Source organism: Ovis canadensis, chromosome 4 (assembly GCF_042477335.2).
Source record: "Ovis canadensis isolate MfBH-ARS-UI-01 breed Bighorn chromosome 4, ARS-UI_OviCan_v2, whole genome shotgun sequence".
Classification (NCBI taxonomy): domain Eukaryota; kingdom Metazoa; phylum Chordata; class Mammalia; order Artiodactyla; family Bovidae; genus Ovis; species Ovis canadensis.
The window spans coordinates 23115263-23123561 of NC_091248.1; positions in this window are offsets into that span (position 1 = coordinate 23115263).

Below are 8299 nucleotides of genomic sequence, written 5' to 3' on the forward strand. Positions count from 1 at the left end.
AAAACTATATGATCCTCAAAACATGCAATATTTATCAAAGATGGTAATGGATTATTAGAAATTCTTAATATTGAGTATACAGTAGAACCATTCAAGGAGCTTAATAAATATGAGGCTTTGGGGCATCATTTTAAGAGACTCTGATTTTGTTGGCCAGGAGAGGAGATTCCCAAAGCTCCAATCTAGTGATTCTGACACAGGTGATTCTTGAGTATACATGTGTGGCTGCATTGGGTCTTAGTTCTGGCACTCAGGATCTAGTTCCCTGACCAGGGATTGAACTCAGGCTTCCTGCATTGAGAGTGCAGAGTCTTAGCCCACTGAACCACCAGGGAAGTCCTTTGAGGGGTTTTTATTGAAACATTTGGATTAGGCAAGGTTAAGGAAGTGACCGATAGCGCTCAGTCCAGGAAGAGAGCTAGCTTGGAGAAGGAACACCCCAGCAGACCAAGTCGGGGTAGTGGGGCCTTGGATGGAACTGCTGACTACATGCACAGAAGGGGCGGTGCCCGGTAGGACCCTCTGCTCTACCAGCCTTTCCCTCAGTTTTTGATGGGGACAGCTGAGGTTTCTCAAGCTTTGTGAAGGGTTTAACAAACACAACCTCAAGACAAGTCCCTAGCCCTTTCTCCTATCTACAAACCTCCTTTTATAAAGACAGTGTAGAAAATTCACTGGACTCAGAGCCTGAAAACTATAAGAACTAGCTTTTTAGAACTCTTAGCAGGGAGGTGACTTATCCTGCTTGCCTTTGTCCCTGAAGATCAAAATTAGAAACAGCCAGGTTCCAGTCTGGTGTGCCCAACAGACCCCTCTCCAAGGCCACATCTAAAACTCTTGTAAGTTTTTGTTTTTTAAAGGATAGGGCTTTAATTCCATAGTGGAGTGAAAGTCGCTCAGTCATGTCTGACTCCAACTCCATGGACTGTAGCCTGCCAGGCTCCTCTGTCCATGGAATTCTCCAGGCAAAGATACTGGAGTAGGTAGCCATTCCCTTCTCCAGGGGATCTTCCTGACCCAGGGATCGAACCCAGGCTTCCTGCATTGCAGGCAGATTCTTTACCTCTGAGCCAGAGGTTAACTTAGAGTGTTTTCTTTATTAATAGTTAGAAGACTTTCAGAATCCAGTCAGTTCACTGATCACGAGGTAGGGAAGGAGAAGGGTCTCCTCCTCTCACTTACATACAGCATCTGACAGCGACACGGAGAGGGAGATAGAGCAACAGGTGGAGGGTTGATGGGCAGGCAGAGCAGGGATTTCAAAAGGCTCCTGTTTCCCCTCAGCCTGGGCCCTTCATTTTCAGCCGGGCAGCCATTAGCAGAAGCTGAGCATGGAGGCCTCTTAGGCAACTCAGCTTCCCATCCATTCTGGTTTTGTTTGTTTAGATTTTTCATGCAACTGACTTCTTAGAAGGCCCTTTCTTCCCAGGGAATTCGCTAATGAAGGTGATACTCTATTTATTTCCATAAACAAAGCCTTATGAAAGAGCAATTCATTCAGTAAGAAATGTGATCATTTCCACTGTTGTACCTGAGTACTTCAAAGCACCATTGCTGTTGTTCACATCAATTAAGCCAGGTAACTGGGAAATATGAGTAACACAGGACTAAAATATAACCCAACTGATTTTACAAGATTTAAAAAAAAACCCACCAAACCTAGGGTATCTAAAGTCATGTTGTCTTGAGCATGTTAAGAACTTGCTTCATAGGGAAGAATAATCGTGTTACAGAGGAGAAGACAGTCACATCTTTTTAGAATGAAGTGATTTTATTCCATACAATCTACCGAAGCTTGGAAAGTTCCAAGTGGCTTCTTCCTTTGTGCTGGGGATATACCAGAAAGTAACACCTCCTCTCGGAAGAGTGAATGGCATGTTAGCACCCAGCAAAGGAGTATGCAGCTTCCCTGGTGGCTCAGTGGTAAAGAATCCGTTTGCCAGTGCAGGAGACTTGGTTCCATCCCTGGGTCAGGAAGATTCCCCTGGAGGAGGAAACGGCAATCCACTCCAGTACTCTTGCCTGGGAGATGCCATGGACAGAGGAGCCTGGAGTGTTAGAGTCTGGGGGGGGGGGGTCACAAAAGAGTCGGACACGACTGAGCAACTAAACAATAACACATGGGCATATGGAAAACAGCTTTTGATCAACATTTTTATTCAGTTCAGTTCAGTCGCTCGTGTCCGACTCTTTGCAACCCCATGCCAGGCCTCCCTGTCCATCACCAACTCCCGGAGTTCACCCAAACTCACGTCCATTGAGTCAGTGATGCCATCCAACCATCTCATCCTCTGTCATTCCCTTCTCCTCCCGCCCCCAATCCCTCCCAGCATCAGGACCTTTTCCAGAGTCAACTCTTCGCATGAGGTGGCCAAAGTACTGGAGTTTCAGCTTTAGCATCATTCCTTCCAAAGAAATCCCAGGGCTGATCTCCTTCAGAATTATTAAAGTGTTTTTGTGGTCTAAGTAAAGATGGATATTAAATTTCCAAAAACAAATATTAGATTTAACTAATTACCTATGCTGTTGTTTAGTCACTAATTTATTACTTGTACATAGTCTTAATACTTAACTCAAGGGACAGCTCATGACTAAGAAGGAAAAAAATGTCATTAAAAAAATCACCCCCTCCAGTTAACAAACTGTACACATTTCATGGCTACAGAAAACAAATTTTGTGATGAGTTTTAAAGAAAGTTACAGTAGAAAGTACCTGAAGTAAATAGAGATGGTTGAAGTGATAATCAGTTAAAGCCTTTTACAGGAAAATAAAATTGTTCTCTCTCCCACACATTCCACTTGCCCCAAGTAATTTTTTCAGTCTTTTTCTATTGAGATGTAATTCACACACCATAAAATTTACCTTTTAAAAATCGTAAAGTTCTGTGGCTTCTGATATTTCACAAAGTTTTACAACCTCACAACTACCTAATTGCAGGATATTTTATCACACCAAAAAGAAATCCTGACCCTTTAGCAGGTCCTCCTCATTCCTTCCTGCCCCCACCCCACTGTCAGCTATTAATCTACTTTCTGTCAATGTGTCTTTGCTTATTCTGGATATTTCTCATGAATGGAACCATCCATGTGGCTTTTGTGTCTGGCGTCTTTTACCTAGCGAATGATTTCTAGGTTCATGCATGTTTTAGCATATACCAGTACTTCACTCCTTCTTATGACTGAACAACATTCCACTGTATGGATATAACATATTTTGCTTATTAATTCATCAGTCTATAGATACTTGGGTTGTTTCCACTTTGGTATATTAGAATAAAGCTGCTATAAATATTTGTGTACAAGATTTTGTGTGGACATATGTTTTCAGTTCTCTTGTGTATACTTTTAAGAGTGGTGCTGGCTCATAGTAACTCTATGTTTTGAGGAGCTACTAAACTGGTTTCCAAAGTGGCCTTACCGTTTTATATCCCTGCCAACAATGGATGAGGGTTTCAATTTCTCCACATCCTTGCTGAGACTTGTTATTGTCTTCTTTTTTTGTTATAGCCATTTTAATGAGTATGAAATGGTATCTCACTGTGGTTTTGATGTGCATTTCAATTTTGCCTCTTTCAATGTTTTGAAATTGATTCAATGGTAAAAAAGGAAGGAAGCTCATGATAGTTTTCATACCTCCAAATAAACTGAAAAAGGAAATTCTAGGGTTAAATTCTAGAACTGGATCATAGCTTACCTATTTCTTTATATATGACTCTATTAATAAAAGGATGCCTATAGCTTATCAAAATGTATAACATAAACATAGGAAAATATAAAACATTGCTACAAGTAATAGCACTGTGTTGGGTGAGTAGAAACTTTAAATATGCAACAGGTGTATTACAAGGTTTTGATCCCAGGTGGCGTTAGTGGTAAAGAACCCTCCTGCCAATGCAGGAGACATAAGAATCTCCAGTTCCATCCCTGGGTGGGAAAGATCCCCTGGAGGGGGGCATGACAACCCACTCCAGTATTCTTGCCTGGAGAATCCCATGGACAGAGGAGTCTGGCGGGCTACAGTCCATGGGGTTGCAAAGAGTCGGACACAACCAAAACGACTTAGCATGTGGGCACACTCAGTAGAGGAGGGTTAAGTTTTTGTCTTTGAGCTTCCTAGGAGCCAGAGTAAAGTGATGAACTATGAAATTTGTAACATTCATAAAATTGAAAACAAGATAGACTCCATCAATGCCACCGTAGCAGCATTATTCTCAGCACAAGCCGTCCAGTGTCGAGGAGAGGCTAAATCCTGATGCAGTTCCTGCCACTGCTGACTCTTCCAGATGGTAGAAGGCCTAAGAGCAGCCTCTGAAGTCCTTGCGCCCAGCAAGGCACCCACACTCGCTGTTTGTCCTGCCCACCTTTTCCACTGAGGAAATCCAAACACAGGTCTTCAAGGCCAAACTCATACGTGACTGCTTTTTCTTGGTCGATCCCTCATGCCCCCCAGACAGAATCAATCTTCCTTTCTCTGTGCGCTCACAGCACTTTGTAAGCAGCCACTATATAGACTTTCCAGGTGTCGTTTGCTTAGGGGTCAGCCTTCCCTGGTGGACAGTGATGGGGTCACAGGGAAGGAGTTGTCTTCACTTTCCCGCCTTTGGTGACTGTCACAGAGCAGATCTTCAGCAAGGGGCACGGTGCCAGCTTGCTTTTGTCAGTCAGCCCTGACTTCTCACCCTCCCATAGACGCACCTCAGTTTGTCACTGTCCGTCTTTAGAAGTGATCCCCAGAGTGAAATAAACGTTTTGCAGATTTTAGCCCATCAGGGTGCCGAGCGCCCATCTGCTCTGAAAACCAGGTTTTCCTCAGCTTTCACTTTCTAATCTAAATGTGAGCCTTTATTTGTACCCCGATAAATGTCATCTTGTTCTCTGAGGGAACGGACAACTTCATCTTGCCAGACCAAATCGGAAAATCTCAGTGTTAATTCGGTCACGTGTCCCACCCGCTCTATCAACTAGTTTGATGTCATTGTGTGTGGGAGGACAATGTGAAATATATGCATTCGCCTTTTTAATCTAATTGTGGACTTAGTGCCCAAAGAAAAAATATCCAGTCAGTCCAATTTTTTGTTGGGAAATTTTTTTATTGTCCTTCTAATTCAAGATTCTAAAAAACCAAACAAACAAACAAAAAAAAACACTGCTTTCCTCTTTCCTACCATCCCTCATCAAAACTTCAGATAGATTTGGAAAAATACGTCATCATTTAAAATACATGTTCTCTGCCTGATGACTCCCTGACCCTTACACTCTTTTTTTTTTTTTTGGTGGTAATTTTTTAAAATTTGTTTTTAATTGGAGGATGGTTGCTCCACAATGCTGTGTTGGTTTCTGCTATACAGTAACATGAATCAGCCGTAAGTATACATATATCCCCTCCCTCTTGAACCTCCCTCTGCCCCCATCCCACCCCAAGGTCATCACAGAGCGCTGGGCCGAGCTCCCTGTACTCTACAGCAGATTCCTACTAGCTGTCTATTTAACACATGTCGTGTAAATGCGTCAGTGCTGCTCTCAATTCATCCCAACCCCTCCTTCCTGCCCTGGATGCACAAGTCTCACGTGTCCCAACTGCGCACCCCAACGGCATCTCGTGATCACCATCAGAGAGCTTGCGTCATAGTTTGTGTCATTGTCCCTATCCGTTACCCATCTACAGTCTCAATATCTAGCTTTTACTCAGCATCTCACTACCTTAGCACATTGCCTGGCTAGAATTTTATTTGAGTCAAATCTACTTTAGATCAATTAGATAATATGTATAAACACTATGTTCTTTTGTGTGGTTCCACCACTGACCGGATCAGTCACTAAAAAGATGGGGTATGTTATCTCAAAGTAACAAGTGACATTATTTCAGAGAAAGAAAGGCAGTCAGCAGATCACATTATTTCTCTGATAGCAGCATTTCAGGTTCCCATAAGCTAATCAAATGATGACTTACATTCAGCAAAATCGTAAACCTCATAAAATGTGGAGCATAACAATTTCTCAATAAACAAAAGGTCAATTTGGAATGGACACATTTCAAAGTATATTTGTTGCCCTGAAATGTCTGCATAACTCTAGGCTGCAGTGCTGAGTTTCCAAGTTGGGGCATCTGAGGCACTACTCAAGGGATTTTATTCTGGGAGCAGGAAGGTCCCCTGGAGAGGGGAATGACAACCCACTCCAGTATTCTTGCCTGGAGAATTCCATGGACAGACCAGGGAGTCACAAACAGATAGGCACGACTGAGCGACGAACACTTTCTCCTCACATTCCCAGAACATTTAAAAAGATGTTATTAGAAGCTATTCGCCCCCTCCAAAGGAGGTCCCATGGTGGGAAGTCTAAAGGAGTGTTCTGGTGAAAACTCAGTATTATTTGGTTTTTAAAAACTCTCCTCTGCAAGACATCTCCATGATATAAATATTCCTAATTAGCACCGAATTTCAGTTTCTTCATACAAAATGCTGCAATGTGACTTAAGGCTGCTTAAAATGATCTTAACTTGTCCCATTTGGCAGACCAGGCCAGGGTCTTAGGAAGCCCAGTGCCGAAGCACGCAGGAATGTGATCTGGCTAGGCAGCTCTGTCCGGATCTCAGAGAGCCCTTTTGTTGACCTTACCCTGAATTCTTCTATTCGAATATAGCATCAGAATGCAACAGCCAGCTACTGGCTGACTGACAAGAGAAACTTTGGGAACACCAAGGCAGAAAATGTGAGAAATAGAAAGCTACCCAAACGGAAGCTTTTCATATATGGTTTGCTTCTTAACATAAAGCAGCCCTAATGAAAAGTAGGCTTTCCATGAGCAGATTCTGAAGAGACAGAAATACTGTTCTTATTTGTTCTCTCCCCTTTGGTCAGCTGTTGGATGCCGTGAAAAAGAAAATACATCTCTATTTCCCAAACCCAGTTCAGTTCAGTTCAGTCGCTCAGTCGTGTCTGATTCTTTGCGACCCCATGAATCGCAGCACGCCAGGCCTCCCTGTCCATCACCAACTCCCGGAGTTCACTCAGACTCATGTCCGTCGAGTCAGTGACGCCATCCAGCCATCTCATCCTCGGTCGTCCCCTTCTCCTCCTGCCCCCAATCCCTCCCAGCATCAGAGTCTTTTCCAATGAGTCAACTCTTCGCATGAGGTGGCCAAAGTACTGGAGTTTCAGCTTTAGCATCATTCTTTCCAAAGAAATCCTAGGGCTGATCTACTTCAGAACGGATTGGTTGGATCTCCTTGCAGTCCAAGGGACTCTAAAGAGTCTTCTCCAACACCATAGTTCAAAACCCACCCAATTTTAATGCCTTGGCATCTATATTTATATTCTGTCCAAAAGTTAATAATATGAAATGCATGCCAAGTCGCTTCAGTCTTGTTCAACTCTTTGTGACCCCAAGGACTATAGCCCGCCAGGCTCCTCTGTCCATGGGATTTCCCAGGCAAGAATACCGGAGTGGGTTGCCATGCCCTTCTCCAGGGGATCTTTCTGACCCAGGGATCACACCTGTTTCTCTTATGTCTCCTGCATTGGCAGGCAGGTTCTTTCCCACTAGCGCCACCTGGGAAGCAATAATATGAAGAATTTATCATAAATTCTTGAGTTATGTTTTCTGAACCAGAACTTCAGTTACTAAGGACTCATCTGTCTGTGGCTCTGAGTCTGTATTATGACATGGTCTTGTTCTCTAGAACTTAACAGTTGACAGATTTTTTACATGAAAGATTTCCCCCCATTCTTTCTTCTACCACCATGAAAAAAATTTATAAGAAGTCTGAGAATTAACAAAATGAACAAACATTTTTCAGTCGCTAAGTCATGTCCGACTCTTTTGTGACTCCATGAGCCGTGGCCCGCCAGCCTCCTCTGGCCTTGAGATTCTCCAGGCAAGACTACTGGAGTGGGTTGCCTTGCCCTCCTCTAGGGGATCTTCCTGACCCAGGGATGGAACTCCCATCTCCTGTATCTGCTGCAGGGGGATTCTTTACCACTGACCACCAGGGAAGTGAACAGACGATGCAGTAATTAAAAAAAAAAAATCCATGGGGCTTGGGAAGCCTGAATGGAAGGTGGGACAGGAAGGCAAAGGTAAAGAGAAAGGGGACCATGAGTATAAATAGATTAAGAAATTCTTGCATGTGGTAAATAAGATCAGGCTATGATTTAAACGTGCCTGCATAGCAAGGGCACCATGGGGATTGTGTTTCAATTAGGACCAAGGCACCCCCTGGGAAACAGCTCACCTTAGGCTGAGAGTCATGCCCCAGCTTGATGGAAAATTAGTGGCAGAGTTTTTGGAGTGGGACGTA